General features: G+C 43.2%; 1 long non-coding RNA gene across 1 annotated transcript in view; it reads left to right on the top strand.

The window, feature by feature from the left end:
• Positions 1–6,627: 6,627 nt before the first annotated feature.
• LOC135280170 (uncharacterized) overlaps positions 6,628–18,294 on the top strand; it is a 114,919-nt gene continuing 103,252 nt past the window's right edge. Inside the window, exons 1-2 of the long non-coding RNA XR_010347219.1 lie at positions 6,628–6,754; positions 9,483–9,634. This is a non-coding gene — a long non-coding RNA (uncharacterized LOC135280170). The remainder of the gene's footprint in view (positions 6,755–9,482; positions 9,635–18,294) is intronic.

Here is an 18,294-nt window from a genome sequence, read left to right as displayed (position 1 = left end):
CAGCACAGGGCATGAAAGAAAACATTGCTGTTATTGTCTGATGTTTGTGTGTTTCAGTGCCCACCTAAAGGACGTGGCTCAAATCACTGATAACCTGCTAAGCCTCGCCTAGCTGTTGTGTTAGTTCTTGCCTTTCATTAATTCTTTCTTAATTAAAGGGCTCATCCAATGAATTTAGTGCTTGCACTTGCTGAGGTGCTGAGCAGTATTTAACTCTGTGCAATTGTTAGGGTTCTGCTGCATTGGCCAAGACTTTTTTCACTGATTTCATAATGAGATTTCTACTTTTCCTTCTTCTGCAGGTAATGTTTTCTCTCCTCTAAAGGAATTTAGTTATCAAAAAATGGGATGGAAGGACGATTATGCCTTATGTCTTGGATACTCTGCAGAGATCCCTTTATATAAGATTTTATGTGCAAGGAGTACAGGCAGGAAGATGTACATGGAAAATAGTACCTGTGATGGCAGTGATGTGGAACTACTCTGTTTGATACCAGTTTAGTTTGAGGGTCTCTATTCAAACTCTCTTGACATTACTGTTGTAAGTTAATTCAGAATAATTATGCCACAATTTACTCTCTGTAGGTCCCACAGTCAAATCTCTTCCCCTTGATGTCACCTAGTTCTCAGCCCAGTAGCTGTGCCTTCACTGCTGGAAATGAAATCATCTAGGTTTAAAAGATTTTTCCCTATACTTTTAAAACCTGTTAGGCAGTTTTAATACCAAATCCGTTCCAGCTATAGAAGCAGAATGGAATAAACTATCTGTGTGTCTGGCTACAGGCATCAGAAAATCCAGTTAAAGGACTGGATTTTCTCGTTTCTTATTCAGTGTTTGCCTTCACTATATCCAGCCACACTTTGCAAAATAATAGGTTCACGTACTCCCTCTGCCAACAATATTAATATTTCAACACTACATAGCTGAACCAGACTTCTTTGTTTGTTTCAGTATTAATTCTTTTTGTGCAAGTAAATACTGCCCTTAGCTTTGTGGGCTCTGTGCAGAGCCTGCATTTTGACTTGCTTTGGGGTTCAGCTGAGTTGGTCAGCACAGGGGATTTATGGTTTTGCTTTCCAGTTGTAACACATCACAAACACACCCTGGTTTACAAGCAAGCTGCAGATTTCCAAATGGACAGCATGACAGATCTGCTGAACTTGGATGGAGGAATCATAACTTGGAAAGACATGGCCAATGTCTTCATGCAGATTTACATTGTATTTATATATCCATGCTGATCAAAAAATACACTAAATTTTGTAGTAAGTTTCCTTCCCTTGTCTAGAGTTCAACTGGGCATTTTGCTGTGTAATCTTGAGGTGTGTGGAGGTGCTGAGTAGTTCTTTCAATTACGTTTGACATCATGAAACTTTCTTAGGAGATCCCAAAGCTGCTCTGAGAACAGCTGAAAGTTCATGCTGAACCCCACAGGCTCACACAAAGCAGGGCCGTGGAAGTGCTGCTTTAAGAAATAATTCTCTTTCTTTTGCACCTGTAAAACATTATTTTCACCATTCTGCTTGCTTTTTCCTTGCTTATTGTACTGCCAACCTCCGAGCCCCTTGCCTGAATTTTCTCAGCTTAGTGGTGTTCCCTTTCCCTCCCAATAAGTTCAGCTTGAGGTGATGTTTCTGCAGCCTTGTCCTTGCCAGGTCTCTGTCACTCAGGTGCATCAAGCCCAGCCCCTGTGACAGACGGATGGAACTGAAGGCTCAAAGTGCTGCAGCAGCCCTGGAGAACAGCTCAGGAAATGGAGGAGTCCAGCCTGACTCAAAGATGGGAGCGAGGTGAAGTTAGAGGAAGTGTGGGCAGATAAAACTCTGCCCGTCAGCCATCAGTGGGGGCATGGAAGGTGGAGCTTACAGAGCAGATTCTGTTGGTGGCTGGTTTCATTTGGACAGCAGGAGGTGGGTGCTGGAGATCTCCATTTGCTGCCACCTTACACAAAGTATTCAGATTATCTACCTTGGTAATTTTATTTTTAATAAACATTTTCCATTTCCTTTGATTCAAGAGGATACCAGTGAAGGGATTTCTGTGTAAAAAAGGCTGTTTTTGTTTACCTGAGCATCCTGCCCAAGTTCAGTGCACCTCAGTAAAGGTCAGCCCTAAAATCAGCCAGGTTTGGCTGTAACAATCACCTCATGGGTCTCCTGCACGAAGTGGGGTGCAGGGAAACAGCATCAGTGTGTGAGGGTGCAAGTGTGCTCTTCATGCCTGGACCAGGCTGGACACAGAACTGGCCAGTCTGATGCAAATGGAGAAGCCACAATGTCAAAAAGAGGCTGGACTACCCAGGTGATGGGAAATTTAGTCATATTTCAAGTTTCCATTTTAGATGTTTACAGCCTTGGAAATTTATTGCTATTATATGGCTTAAATTTCAAACTACTTTAGAACTAACCTCGGGATCAAAATGTTCTTAGATTTTAATTTTTTTTTCTCCCTGGGACAAAAATATTTAACTTTTGAAGGAGCAATGCCAAGCTTGTACCTTTTATGAGCCAGTATATTTTTAGCTAAATCACAGCATCTATGCTATCCTTTTATTTAAAATTTCTCATGCCAAATACAGGATTTTTTTCCTTCAAAAAGAATTTTTGAATAAAAGCAATTTTCCTTTATCAGTAAGGAATTAAGCCCTTGTTGGGATCCTTTGATTTCTTCAGTGTACAAAAGGTAGGGCACAGGGGATTTTTAATTTCATGGTTTGTTTGGTATTTCAGAGGCAGTGAACATGATCAGCTGATAGTGGATCAGAAATCACGACATGTTGTGTAGCTTTTATCAAGTCTTTTAAATTTTTTTTTGCCTTATTAACCCTGTCTGATAGGGCATTATTTATATTCTACTTTAAAATGGGAATAAATCCTCACAAATGACAAATTCACCAAAAAGCAGTAAAAGATAATGAGTAATTTAAAGCATAAAAATTAAAGGGGATGAATGGAATTTCTGCATGGACTGGTGCTGTTAAACCACTGCTCCAACTCCATCTTGTTCAAACCCACCCAAGGGAGGAGACTCTCTCTGGGGTGACCTGGGGACACCCAGACCAGACAAATTCCTCTCCTTAGGAGGAAAGGTGTCCTCTACCAAGCTGGACACGTGGATAAAGGGGCATTTTGGGACAATGTGTGTGCTGGCATTTTCCATTGTGTGCTTGCTTGCAGGTAGCTGGAAGAGGTCAATACCAGGCCAGTAATTTTTTTTTCTTCTGTTCTAAAATCACTCAAAATGCCAGTGTACTGGTTGGTTGTTTGGGGTTGCTTTTTGTTTGTTTGGTGGTTTTTGTTTTTTTTTTTTTTATTAAAAAATTGTATGAATTGTCAGAATTAGATTATGGTGAAATATTCTGCAAAATGCTGAGCAAAACCAATGCTATTTTATTGTTTTCAGAAATAAGATGTATGAAATACAGCATAATAGCAATAATAATTCAAAACCAGAACTTTAAAAATTGTTTTGGCCAAAGTCTATAGAAATCCTCATGAAAAGAAAAAACCCAGAAAAAATATGAAGCAGGGGCAATTTCCCAGAAAATTGCCACCTTTATCAGTAAGTACTTTACCTATTCTGATGCATACATTTATGTTTATAATTTAGCAATTATTTAGGCTTCTGTTGCATTCTGTGTTTTAATGGCCAAATGATATTTAACTACCTCGTGATTATTAATGCATTTAATTAAGCTTGCTGTTCCTTCCTTACTGGAACAAAGACTCCTGGACATAACAGCAAAGCCATTTCATCTCCTTGTGGCAGGACTGAGGCTGTTTCTGCTGTAAATTGAAAATCAGCTTTATTCAGTGCTGCTGTGTGAAAAGAAATACAGAATAAAGCCCACTGAAAATTTGAGCCAGGTCCCAGGCACCTGAAAAGTGAAAAATCTCTGTCTCAGCTGGGAATGTGCTGCTGGTCCCCCTCAGCACCTCCCTTCTGCTGCTGGGAGGAATTCTGCTCTGTGTGCAGCCTCTGAGTTTAGGGAGGGAGGTCTAAAGGGTCAGAATAAAACCCAAGGCACAGCAATGCTTTCTCCACTTGACCTCTGGGTGTCTTTCCCTCATTCCTAAGGGAGACCTTTATTGTAGGAAATTCAATAGAAATATAGCAAATGCAACAGAAACAAATAAGAGTGCTGTGAGTCCTTTCCTCTCCCACCCTGCTGCTCTTCACTAGAAAACTCTGTGCCTCCACCTGATAGAAAATCTTATCTGACCTGACAGCAGCTGACTTATTTACCAGCTACAAAAGCAACATCAACAATTCTGTTGTTGAGGAGGAGAAGATGCTGCTCTAGAAGGTGATAACCTAGGAAGGGATATTTCTGCATAGAGAATTTTGATTGAGATTTGATTTTTGGAAAGGAGCAGGAAAAAGTTACTTTTGTAGGTGCAGAGGAAGGTCCTGTGATCAGGCTCCTGGATTTGTGTGACTCTTGAAATGTTTCAAATGTCAGATTTTCTGCACAGTGGTGCTGGGGAGTTGTCCCTACTCAAAGGTGTGTACCAGAACTGCAGAGTGCTTGTTTTGGACAGGATGTTCTTATTTACTGCTGCTTGTAAAGCCTCTGGCCCAATGGGATTCCCTGCCTTGCTGACATGAAGATGTTATCACTGTAAATATTCCTGCTGTTCTGCATGCCTGCACCTGCAGTGCTGTTGGGCTGGTGGCAGAAATCAATCAGTACCAGCAAAACCCCTGGGTGGAGATCTTCAGAGTTGCCAGCTCCCCTGGGCACCCAAATCCCCCAGGCAGCTCGGGTAATCTCAGCCTGTAATTATTATCAGTAAACATTTTGCTGTTGGGAGCAGGTGAGAGTGGCTGGAAGGAGCTGGCTTCAACCCAAGGAATTTATGTGCCACCTTATTATCATAGTAACTGTGTCAGGGAATAGATGGGGTGTTTTCTTGCTGCATTTCACCCCTTTGGTGACTGAGACACAGAAAAGCCAATAGTCTAACCAGAAATCTCTGTCCATTTGGGAATTTGAACAGAAATGTTCTATATTCCAGGCCAGTGCCCTAACATGCATTTTTCCTCCCTTGTTATCATGCATTAAGGGAGAGATGGATGATTTCAGTATGTCATTTTCATAGGGAGTGTTGACATTTCATTATTTTCTCCTGTATTCCTATGAAATAATATCTGAAATTTTCTTGTAGTAAATTAGGCATTTTGGAGTTTCATTTTTTTTTAAACAAGGTTTTCTTACTGTTTCTATATTAATCCGTGCTATTTCCAGTTCTGAAATTCTTTAATTTTAATTTTGATTTACAATAAACTGGTATTTTAATCCAACCTCATGATTTGTCCCAAATCATCATCTTCAACAAAACATTTTTTGTGATTGATTTCACAGTATGTCTTTGTGAAAATAGAAAAGTGGAAGTAATACCAGTGAACTGTTAGCATTCCAAGATAAAATAAAAAGAAAATAATCCAGAAGCACAAATTCCCAAAAGGACCAGTGGGTTTTTTTTCATTTAAATTGGTATAATAATACTGTTACATAGAAATCAGTTTTGTGCCAATAGCTTTCCCACAGTCAATCTGTTGAGATGAAAAGATTGCAGCCAATGTTGTCTGAGACTGAACTCTCACAAAGTAGACACAAAAAAGTAGCAGGAATATTTTCACAGCCATCACCAGAAATTCTCCTGCAAAGCTACTGCTACACAAAAGTTTTGGAACAGAGCAAAGATGAACATTAAGTAACAAAACTGCTTTTTAGCACTTCTCTTTACCTTGTTCTGCCATCCTCCCTCACCTTGTAAGCCACCTCCACAGAACCTCATCCCTCCTGTTTTTGCAGCAGTGAGCCTGATAGGAAAGCAGAGTGAAAATTAATTTAATGTGGGTGGGTAATTGTGTCCCACCTCGGTTGCTGTGCCTCTTGCAGCTCTGTGGTACCTTTCAGGAGTGCAGTGAACAGAGCTGCTCACAGCTGGCACGTGTTTGTTCTCTCATCCCTCCTCGGGGGAAATCTCTTTCAGCTGAGTGATTTGGGAGGAATTCTTTCTAAATATGTGCACACGGGATGCTAAATATTTGCTAGGAAAAGGCCAGCCAAATGAATTTCTCCTGGAGTGAAGGAAAATGGAGTTTGTGAGGATTATTTAGTTTCAGGAGTGACTACACTGTAGGAATTATTGCCTACCTGCACAGAGATGTGGGGTTGCTGCCACAGATGCAGCATTCCTTTTGGGAGGCTGTCAGGGAACCTGGGAGTGTGTCAGAGAACCTGGAGGTGAAAACTCACACAGAGAGACAGGAGAATATACAATAATTTAAATGAAAATATTTACTCCTCACTCTGTTTAAGCAGAAGAACTCCAAAGCAGAGCCCTGGCTGGGGGCAAATATCACTCATGGGGTCTCACTCAGAAAATCAGGATCCAGGTAATTGTGTTCTCAGAACTGGTCCCACGTTATCCAACATGCAAAGCAGGACCAGGACACGTTCCTCCTGAGACACTGAGTCTCCAGGGTGTTCCAGGGCAGAGAATGCCTCTATTTATTGCCCTGTGCTGAATTTTTGTGTGTTCCATATGTAGAGCTTTGTCCCTGACAACTGCTGGCATCTGTGTCCCTTTCAGGGCTCCCCTGTGGGACTCCTGGTTGTGCTCAGTGCATCACATCTCTGCCTCACTGATTCTGCACTGATCCAGCCACCCTGGGAAGGGTTTTCCTGTCCCCTCACCATGTTGTCTGGAGAGGAAGGAAGGGAGAGAACACCAAGATAAGATGGTGAGCATCTCACTTCTCTGTGCCTCAGCACCCATAGCAATAAAAATATGCAAAATTTTCTCCTCCATTAAACTTTGAGGTTCAATTTCTGACTGTTCATAAGGGCAGAAGCTACTACAGAAATGGATTTTTTTGAGTGTTTGGTTAATTAATATCTTTAAGAATTATCACAGCTTTGTGCTGGGTTTTGCTACACATCCAGGTTTGTCCCTCATTTCCTACAGCAATCTGATTTTCCTGTGAACAAAACATTTACAGGCACCTTATGCACGGTTTTCTTACACAAGTGTTTTTGTTTAGGATACAAAACAGATTGGGATGACAATTTTTACTGGCTTCTAAATAACCTCATATAGAGTTGAGCATCTCAACAGTACAAGTTCTTCTCCAGGAAGCTTGTACCTGGACAGTGTACTCTGTAATGGAACAAATAATTAAATTCAGCAAGTTTGGGTGAAAAATATAATCAAAATGAAGGTGATTTCTTCTTTATGTAGCTTTCCTGCCTTTTCTTGCCCAACACCTCTTGTTGCTGTTGTACTGATCCCCTGCCTGGCTCTTTGTGCTCTCCTGGTCCAGAGCATCACTCTTGGTTCCCAGGAGGGCTTCAGGCTCAGGGGAAGCTGCTGTGCTGGGAGAGGACTGCCAAAACAAACCCTCTGGTGCCTCTTTGGAGGGGAATTAAAGGTCACAGGGAGCTCTTGGAAGGGATGAGTAGCATGAAGGATTGGCATCTTCACCTGCTGTTTTCTGTGAATCATTGGACACCCAATTCTAAAGTGAGCTTGACTTGTGAGGGTTTTGCCCTAACACAGGCTCTGTTCCCATGCATGGCTGTGTGCAGAATTCTGGCTGAGGCTGTTTTTGGGAAGGCTCAGTGGTTTCAAGACATGGTGTGGGAGAGCTGCTGCTCCCTTTCCTTTGCTCTGTGACTTTCATGCATCCACACAGACAACTCTGTTCTCTAACAAGCTTTCCCAAAAATTGGAAACGAGCTAGAGGGGAAATTAAAACTATCAGCGTAACCTCAAATGCCCTGTGAATATGATACTTTTTTTTTTTTAATAAAAGCTCTTCTAGAAGTAACGAACAATAATCTATCTTTCTCCAGGCTATTGACTTTCCTGTAGAGAACAATGCAGAACAGTGTCCTTCCTGCAGCAATCACAGAGGCTGTTAACCACCACCTCCTGGGAGGCCCTTGTTCTCATCTAAGCATGATGCTTTTCTGACTAATTTAAATTTATCCTTATTCAGCTTCATTGCTGTCAGGGCTGCTCCTCAAAATAGAACCTTTTCCATAGGTGAAAGTCTAAATGCTGATCTGGAAGAAGGCAGACTTAAGCCAGATTTTTAAAGTTATCTATTTAAAATTTTACTTTAAAAAATTAATATAAGTTAGTTTTAAGATGATATTTTTATATGGAGTGGCTTTTAAGCAAGGAATTTCTTTTTTGCTTATATTATTCCCCCTTCTTCTATATGATTCTGTGCAAGTATGCCTTGGAATCCAATGTGGCAGGATAACATTAACTTTGCTTTGTGGATATCTTCAGAGCTGATGTCATGGTAGCCTGTCTGTGAGTGATCTAAAAGTAATTTTTGATGTTTAATGTGATTAATTTTCTTCTTTTCAATTTTTTGTAAAGGATGATTTCACAGTTTTCTGTTATTTTCTTTGTAGAAACCTTTCTTTTGATTTTTCCTCTGTGCTGGAAAACACAGGGTTTTGCAGCAGGGCTGGTTTGGTTTGATTCAAAACATTTCTCTGCTTTTATTGACACTGAAGTCAATCAAAATGCTCAATGTTAGGAGGAGAGATATTATTTTCCTTGTACAACAACAGAGACATTGTGAGAGAATTCTGGTGTCCCCTCTTGAGCCCAGGGCTCTCCCAGCCCTGTCCTTCCAGTCTGCTGCCACCTTCCAGCTGTTGCCCAGCTTCCCTCCATCTGCAGCTGCTGGGAGCTGAGTGTGAAGCCAAGGGAAGAGAACACACCTTGACTCTGATTTTCCTTCCTGGAGAGAGGAAGGAGTGAGGGAGAGAGAAGAAGCACTGATGCCTGCAAGGCTGAGTGGTTTTCCAAAGGATTCTGTGAGACATCAGCTGCTCTGAAAAAGCAGCAGCTGAGAACAATCCTGCTGGAAAACTGACTTATTTCTGATCCCTACCGTGAAGAATTGTGACGTGCTGTGGTGAAAATTGTTGTGTTGATTTCTGGGCAAGCTTGGCTAGTCATGCACCGTTGTCTGTCCAGTCTCTGCTGCTTTGGGATTTTTGCATCATCCTTCCCATGTTAATAAATGAACTGTAACATTCATAAAACTTTCCTGAAACAAATCTGGGATTAGCCTAGTTCAGGGAGCATCTGGATCAGTGGTGCTGTGCCCTGGGCACTGAGAAGATGCCAGGAGCTGTCTCTGTCGTGCACTGGCTCTTGAAGGAAGTGGTGGAGTCACCATCCTAGGAGGTGTTTAGAAGACATGGAGATGTGATGCTTTGGGAGATGTTTTGGTGGCTGGCTTGGCAGGACTGTGTTAACAGTTGGACTTGAGGAGATTTAAGATCTTTTCCAACCTGGACAATTCTATGAGTTTTCTACTTGGACAAGTTTCTAAACTCGCATTCTGTGCTTGGTTTAAAACCCTGACAAAGCTTAATCTATGTTTCCAGTTATTATCTGCTATGTGGTTATTTAAATGAAAATGTCCTCCTCTTGCTTTCCAGGCCCTCTATCCTTCTTCTCTTACTGATGCTCTTGACCTGAGTTCCTTGGGTGCTCCTCTGCGATCTACCAAGGTGCAAAATTTGCAAAATTATCTCCTGCCTCCAATCCCAGCCTTCTCCCATCTGTGGGATGCTCCCTCCAGTTCTGTCTGGTGAGTCTCCTGCCTTGCACATTCAAATATTTCTTTAAAAAGTCATAATACCTATGCAAGTAGATAGGAACATCCCAGGAAAATCCACTTTGGGAGTACGTATTTTGTGTATTCAGCAGTTTCTTCACTGAATTGAAGGGAAAGAAGTAAAATAAAAGAATTTTTAGCTTCTTGTCTGTAAAGTTTGGAACAAGCTGAGATGCCTAACCAGTGCGGACTAAAGCTCTAAAGAATTTGATACAAATCATTAGAGATATACTTGGTTTGTGTGAAAGGCCAGAGAGAACTTGCCAGGTGCTTGCAGATGACCAAAGCTGTCCTGGCAAAGCTGCAGTGGGCACTGCCCTGCCCAGCACCTGCAGGACCCTGGGGGTCAGTGCTGGCTGAAACACTGATTCCTTCCCTGCCTTTTGTTTGTCCTAAGGGTCACCCATCAAAGAGAACACGGGCTTTGGGCTGGAGACAATTTCTTTTTAGTGCTGGACGTGCAAATACAGAGCTGTCACACAAGGAGGGTGTGATGTGCTGGTTGTCTGAGGTGTTTACATTCCCTGTGCGTGTGATACTCAAAGCTACAGAAACCTGCCCATGTGAATTGTCTGGGCAGCTGCTGTGCAGCTCATATAACTGTCAGAACTTCATATAAACTTCTCTCAGATGTGCCAAACTGTCAGCACTAAAGAACACCCTGGGCCAGCTCTTAGAGGGTCCAGCAATTTCTTGTGGCTTAGGCAGACCTGGGAAGGTTCTGGTTTTGCCCTGCTGAATTCTGAAGATGAGAGTTTTGACTTTCAGCAACATCTGGACCTCTCTTACATCCAGCTGGTGTGGGAAACTTATTAACCTTTGCTAGGCAGAGTTTGCTTTTTGAAAAATGGATCAAAAGAACATGTTTTGATACATTAAAGAATGCATGTCATAAAACTGCTGTTTCTGTGCCTGCCGAAGCCAAGAGCTGCTCAGGCGTGAGAAAGAGCAAAGAGAAAAAAAGCCAATAAAACCTATCCAAGCCTAACAGAAATATTAGGAAAGGAGATGAAAGACAACCACCTGGGATGCCCATGAAACAACTGATTTTAATCCCCTGCTGGTGCTACATGTTTCCTTAGAAAGGGAATTTATAGATGAAGGAAAGATTGCATGGATAATGTGCTTGGTCAGTGCTTGTAACCCTCAGCCCGGGGCCAAGAAATCCTGAAAGGCAAAGAATGATGCTTTTTTTTTTTTTTTTTTTTGGAGATATCTGGAATTCCCCTAGTTCTTGCATCCTCTGAAGATCTGACAGTTCTTTAGGGAAGGAGTGTTGGCCTCCAGTCATACAGAAAGGAGGCAGCAAACATGGCAGGAAGTGCTATGGACTTAGGAGCCCCTCAGTCTCTGGAAAAATGTAGCTGAAATAAATTTATAACTGATTGGAGAGACTGAGAAGAGCTTGGAAATGGTAGCACCAACTTCATACTGCTGAGATAAAGCTTGTAATACATTGGGCTCATGAAAACCTTCAGGAGTTATCCTTATGCAGCAGTATGAGTTTGGACAGGGGCCAGGATGCCATCTGCAAGTGTCCAACAAAAATCCAAAACACTTTATAGGATAGATATTGCCCTCCCTCCACTCCCCAACAGCAGCTCCAGCCAAGTAGGAATGGAGGAATTTTATAAGATTAGTGGGCTACAGGCTGCAAGCAGAGAGCTAACCTTGTCTGCCTCTAAAGCCAGGGGTATAATCTCTAAATTAAATTTACATGATTTATCACATCCAGGAAGATTGGTGAAACAACCAGAAAAAGTAGAGGAGAGGGGAAGGGATGATGGCCATTGGACTGGAGGGGTTTTGTCTTGTCATTGGTAAAATGCACAATTGAAACCACTGAAATGGGATTAGTAGTGGGTCCCCAAACCAAATTGTACTGAAATACAGAGGTGCTTAATATATTGTTTGCAAAATGCAATATCTCAGGACAGAGACCCATCTGTTGTCACGGAGGAATCAGATGGAAAGTGCATTAAAAGTTGGAATTAGTCCCCACTGGGAGATCTGCACTGAGTCATGGTGATATATGGGATCTGTGCAAAGGGAAGAGACACAATATTGTCCCTATGATTTATGCATTGCAGTCACTGCCACTTTCTCCAGCATTCCTGTTCTGGTGGCTGCAGACAGCAGCAAAGAGAGGTTCCCCTGGTTCCTTTGCAGTCTCCTTGTGCTGGGGCTTTAGTGCTGGGGCAGCTCTGTTAGGATGGGGAAATGTGTTTGAAAAGTAAGGAGAAACACAAAATGCAAAGGCCAACAGAAACTGGCCCAGGAGAAGAAATTGCAGATTGGATGCATTTTATTCACTTGGTGAATAATGATTTAATGTAGAGTCAAAACATAGAAGGATGATTTGTTTAAGCATCTCAAGTAAGTTCCTTCTTCACAGCCAGCTTCAATGACATCCAGTAAAAGCTCTGTAAACGTAAATCTGGGGAGAACAAACTGGGAATTAGGGCTGTGCAAGACCAGGCTGCCTCTGGAACAGTGTGGATCTGCAGCCAGGCTCAGTCCATGGGTGAAGAAGGGCTAAAACCATGTTTGTCTCTATAGGTAAAATGAGAATTAGACGCAGGACAGCAGCAGCTGCTGAGCCTGTGGTGCTCCCAATAAAACTCACCCTGTCTTTCCTTCTGTGATGCCCAGCACGCCCCAGTGCTGCTCAGCTGTACAGGCCTGGCTTTCATCCAGCCAAGTGCTCTGATTTTCCTTTGCTGCTTCTTAAGTAACAGCTACAGCTAGGACAGGTATAAAGCCACATCTTGAAAACCCTCCCTGCACACCTTGCAAAGGCACAGATTAAAGCTTTCTTGTTATCCCTGGGAAATCTGGGTGCCTCCTAGGGAAGAGCTATGAAATCGCTTCCCTTGTTAACTGCTGGGATCTTCTTGGAAATCCTATCATATTTCATTTTTATTATCTGCTACTAGAACTATCCAGGTGGCTTATTGAAGAACACTTGTCAAAAAAATGTAGCATTTTTCTTTTATTAGGAGTAAATGAAATTTACCTCGTAACCTAATCTTCTTCTAAAATAACTATAGACCCAGGCAAAAAGGAATAAAATATATTTTCTTCATTTATAACATTAGCATTCGTCATATTTCTTTGTATTTTTCCTTTTTTTTTTTTCTTAAATAAACTCCCCAGGTAATTAAAGGCTAGTAAAGACCATTTTGTTTTGTTTTTGCTGAGTTTTGCTGGTTAGCTGGAGCTGGCACATGGCCAGACTCACATCCACATAGTCTCTGTTAGAACTTGGTGGGGTGCCACTCCAAGGAGACACCTCATTAAATTCGTGTTGGCAATTGTTTGTCACCTTCTCAGGAGCTCTGCAGTGATTAAGGTTGGGATTTTCCTCACCTCATCTCTGAGCCAGCTCCTGGATCCATGCTAACAGGCATTTTCACAGGTAGCCAGGATTACTTGTCCTCTAAAATGTGTTTCTCTCTCTCTGCTGTTGAGGGAGCCTGGATGACAGGCCCAGGTGACACACTTCATTTCTAGATGCTTAAAATGAGATGAATTCCATTCTCCAATTCCTTCAAAACTATTTATTTGATTTTTCTTCCCTGCTGCCTCTGGCAGGAGTGTTCCAGCTCAGTTCTTCCCTGCACAGAGAGATCCTCGCTCAGTCGCTCCAAGGCTTGACCTTTCCTGAGCTTTTTCATTTATGCATCCCACATTTGACATAGCCCTAAACAGTTTCATATCATCTCATGAATTCTCTTGAGAGTTATGTTTTCCCTTGGTCAGCTCTGAGTCTCTCTGTCCCAGTGAACACAGGTCATGTTTGCCCAGTGCTTCTGTGTGAGGAGCCAAGCTGCTGAACCAGTCTCGTATTGCCTGAACTCCTTCCTCACAGCAACATCTCCTGGGCCAAGCTCTGCCTTGCTTGGAATGTGACAGGGAGGGGAAGGACATGAGGAAATTGTTTTTCCTTGGCAGAGGCTCTTGTGCTGGAAGAGCCCTGGTGCAGCTGAATGTCTCTTGAGTTGGGAGGAGGTTGGTGAAGGCAGTGCAGGAGCTCCATGAAGGGGGTTTGTGCCAAGATTTATATGGTGGGAACTTTTGGGCAAAATGGAATAGATTCATTGCTCTCTGGCTTTGTCTTTTTTTTTTTTTTTTTTTTTTTTTTTTTGGTCATTGTTTATTGTGGTTTTTTCCTCCCCCAAAACAAACATTTGGGACCACCAGGCACACTGGAAAAAGGCTGTGTGTTTGATGAGCAGCTTCCAGGCCACATATACATATTTCCCTCTTTATTTCTTTACGTATCTAGTTACCCCGAAAATCACTTTTCTATGATCTGGGTTGTGTCTTTAGCCACAGAATACTGTGGAGGGAAGGGCCATAAAAGCAGAGCACGGCATTACCTAAATGGCACAGCTCTGAGATGTGCTGCAGTTTGGGACCGTGTTGTGTAAATCCCTTATCCAGCACTGAGTATTGCACAAAGTGGAGCATCTTGATCACACTGAGTTCACTGCTTGCTGAAATCCAACCCTGTGCCTTCACGTGCTCTCAGGAGTTTCAGCTGTGGTACACGCAGAGCCCTGGGACAGCAGTGTGAGGAAGGCTGACATGAGAGAGATTTGGGTTGTTGAGGAAAAAACTGATGAAGAAATGGGAGGGAAGAGAAGGTGTTTAACATTCTGGGCTTGCTCAGATACACAAAGACAAATCAGTCTTCCCTCTGGTGAGGGATGGGGTGGACCCATCCTCCCCACAGCAGCTTGTCCCTGCTCTGTCCCTGCAGGTTCCAGAGCTCCAGGCTGAGGCTTGCAGTGCATCCCCCTCTTTAGCTCTGTCTCTGCTGCTGGAGCCATCACAGGCTGTGTCTGCCAGAGCTGGGTGATCTTGCTCTGAGAGGGGAAAAATACCCACTGTAAACCTCACCCAGAACATCACTGATCTGGAAGAACAACTCACAGGAACCAGGAGAATGAATGATTTATCAAAGGTAGTTTTGACCCTTGCCAGGGCTGTATTAAACATCTTCTTTCTTTCTGGCTGGCTGGAGAGACTGGGCATGTTGATATATATTTTTCTCATCTTAGTCTCCATTATCTGAGCCCCAGTGAGAGAGTTTCAGTCTTTGAAAATGTGTTGGGTTAAGCTGAGAGGAAAAGAAATACACAGAAAAATGGTGTGCTCTGCTGTTGTAGTGGGGGCCAAGTGGTTTGTGGCAATTTTAGCGGGAATTGTTTCTCAGTCTGATGTGGAGAATCTGCTTTGGTCCCTCACCTGCAATGGAGCTGCATGTAGGCAAGTTTTAGTTAATTTCCATAAAAGATATGATTGTTTTTAGTTGTGAGGTACACTAGGTGCTGCTCCCAGGGACAGGAGGGGTTCCCCACTCCTTGGATACCTCACATCCAAAGCTGGTTCCTTCCACCCCAAGTTCAGGACACCAAATTTTGATTCCAAAGCATCTATGGTACCCTCCAGGCAACCTCCCATTTCAGTCTGGAGAGCCTGACAGGCACCTGCACAGGGCTGAGGCCTCAGATTTAAAAGATGTGTATGTGACACTTGGGAACATGGTTTAGTGATGGACTTAGCAGTGCTGGATCAATGGTTGGACTCAATAAACTTGAAGATTTTTTCCAGCCCAAATGATTCTATGATTCTGAATGAACCTATAATTCTTTGTGGGGTTTTCAGCCTTTTACTGCCATGAGTGGGAAGGGGAACCTAACATTTCCCACCTCAGGAGGGAGGTGTCCCTTGCCCTGTGTTATCAGGGTGACAGCACCCTTTGTACCATAAGGTTTTTAACTTCACAGTGGGGAAGTAAAAAAGCACTACATTTCGTCTAAAGAAAAACTTTTGAATCTGTCAAATACTCGTGAGACAACAAAACTTGCAAATTGTCTGGAATGTGGCTGACTTATGGCTGCTTTGTGGGTGTAATTTTCTCTGCTTGCTGGTCCTAAGCTTGATTTGCTTTGGGAGGATACCACTGTGAGTGTTTTGGTGTGACATTTACAGTTTCCCTCATGCAAATTGGCCCAGCAGCAGCCCAGGGACAGCAGACCATGAACTTATAAGGGCTGGCAGGAGAGTGTACAGGGAGGTCAAGAAGGGGTGTGATTTCTCCTCCCTGCAGAAACAGAGCTGGATCAGTGGCTATGGAAGGATACTCTGGAGAGCTGATACAGAATTGTTTGTGTTTTGTTTCAGCTGCTCCTTTTTTCCAGCTAAGTCAAACTGGTATTTTGGGGCTACACTGCTTAGTTTCAAGCCTTGAGGCATTTTTCTTTCTGAGTGATGCTATTTAGTTTGTTGTCTCTGTGGTTATTTTTATGAAAAGTGGTGAGGATATCTAGTGTTCCTGTCTTCTGTTTCCCTAGACCCTTACACAAATTTGTAATTCATGTAATTCAGTTTTTTGAAAGAGGAAAGGAAGGGAAAACAGACTTTGGATCAGAATTTGAGGATCTATCTAGAAAAAAAAAAACATTTTGGCAGATGGAAAATCAAGTTCTATAATTGCAATTGATTTTTGAGGTTCATCATGGAGTTTGCACTGCAGTGTAGACTTGAGAGCAAGGAAAAAATATGCACAATAGGCAGGATGAGACAGTGAGCACTGTAGAACCTCGTGGTGCAGTCTAAGGTGAGCTACTGCAGTTCTCTGAAGAGGTGCAGGTGCTAATTCCAATATCTTGGAGGAAGGTGCACTATGCAGCAAGAGCTGGCACTGCTTTTGTGTTTGGCTGGATGTGGCACTGATTTATCTCAGGAAGGAGTTTCATGCAGCGGGGCACTGTAGGGAGATGGTTGCTTGTGATTTACTCGTGCCAAACTCGCTTTGAGTTTTATTTTTAAAAAGCCTGTGTAGTCTCTTTTTCCTGCCTCTCTCTCCCGTGCTGAGCAGCACTAAATGCTGTTTGCCACTGAGGACGTTTAAACTAATTTTTCCAAAGTGCTGACGAAGCAGGACACACTTTTATTGCTGTCATAACACCACTCAAGCTCTCTCCCTTGATTGCGTTTGTAAAACACCGACCTCAATAAGTTCTCACCCCAAGGAGTGCCTGGTGCACCCTGAGTGACAGCCCATCTGCTGCCTGTCCTGCTGGCCAGAATGACTTCATTACCAGGCAGGCTGAGGGGAGAGCAGGGGCTGGCAGGGCAGCTGAGCTGTGCTGTACCTGCTGCCTTGCTCCTGCCCTGCTGGAGCCCGTGGAGCGTGCCAAGGCATTTGGCAGGTGCTGGTCCTCCTGCTGGGAGAGCCTCTCGTGGCCCAGCACCATTCCTGCCAGTGGGCAAGTGTGCTCTTTGCATGTCAGCACGTTTGCACGCTGCTGTAGGACCCAGAGTGAGGCAGCCAGGGGAGGAGAGGGGCAGAGCAGGCTGAGGGAAACAGTCAAATGAAGCCCATCTTTGCCTGCCAAGCAAATGTTTCTTGTATTTGTGAGGTTCCCAGACGAAGGAAGGAAATGATGAATCTGACTCCATGTTCTTAGAAGTCCAATTTATTTTTTTATGATCTACATTATATTAAAGAATACTATACCAAACTACACTAAAGAATAGTAGAAGAATACAGACAGAAGATACTAATGAAAACTCATGACTCTTTCTCCAGAGTCCAACACAGCTTGCCTGTCATTGGCCAATAAGTCAAAAACAATTTACATGAAACCAATGAAACAATCACCAGTTGATAAACAATGCCCAAACACATTCCAAAACAGCAAAACACAGGAGAAGGAAATCAGATAATTATTGTTTTCATTTTTCTCTCAGGCTTCTCAGCTTCCCAGGAGAAGAATCCTGGGCAAATAAATTTTTCAGAAAATATAACAATGACCAGTGTTAAAAAGCCCTTTCAACTAGCTGCTCTCAGCAGCATGACAAGAAAATGTTGGAAGTTTAGGGACCCCGCTCCAGACCCAGAAATAACATCCTGTGTCTGTTTCTGATGTGTGTCGAGCTGTGCCGGGGGAGGTTCAGGCTGGACATAGGAAAAATTTCATCACTGCAAGGGTGGTTGAGCATTGGAATGGGCTGTCCAGGGAGGTGGTGGAGTCACCATCCCTGGAAGTGTTCAACAAATGACAGGATTGGCACTGAGTGCTGTGGTTTAGTAGCATGGTAGGGCTTGGTCAGAGGTTGGACTCAATGAGTTTGGAGGTCTTTTTCATCCTTAATGAGTCCATGTAGAGCAGCATCCGTGTGCTACCCAGCAGACACTGGACACACATCCTGGCAGTGTGCAGTCCAGGGCTGGGGACAGCCAGCTGACCCTCACCCAGAGCAGTCCAAACCAGGACTGTCTGTCTCTTCTGAAGAGGAGGCAATTGTGCAGTCAGGCTCCAATCTGTAGCCTGTAGTGCACTGTCACAGGCAAGAGAGATGTTTCTTCACTTAGCTGAAAAGAGCTTGAGCCAAGTTCTCTTTGATCTCCTGATCAAATCTGCAAATTTCCCTGAGCTCCAACCTGGGGCACCTGCAGTCAAAGCCAGCCTGCAGCTCCATTACTGTGCCCTGGCTTTGATCTGCAGCTACAACAGCACTCCTGACTTTGGTTCTCCTGGAAATACACAGTCTGTCCAACCCCAAGCTCCTCTCCTTCTCCCTCTTTCTCCCTGGGCTCCTCTCAGTCCTGCATTGCA

This window comes from Passer domesticus, chromosome 13 (assembly GCF_036417665.1).
Source record: "Passer domesticus isolate bPasDom1 chromosome 13, bPasDom1.hap1, whole genome shotgun sequence".
Classification (NCBI taxonomy): domain Eukaryota; kingdom Metazoa; phylum Chordata; class Aves; order Passeriformes; family Passeridae; genus Passer; species Passer domesticus.
The sequence above is the reverse complement of the archived record's forward strand: the minus strand, read 5'-3'. Positions and strand labels throughout refer to the sequence as shown.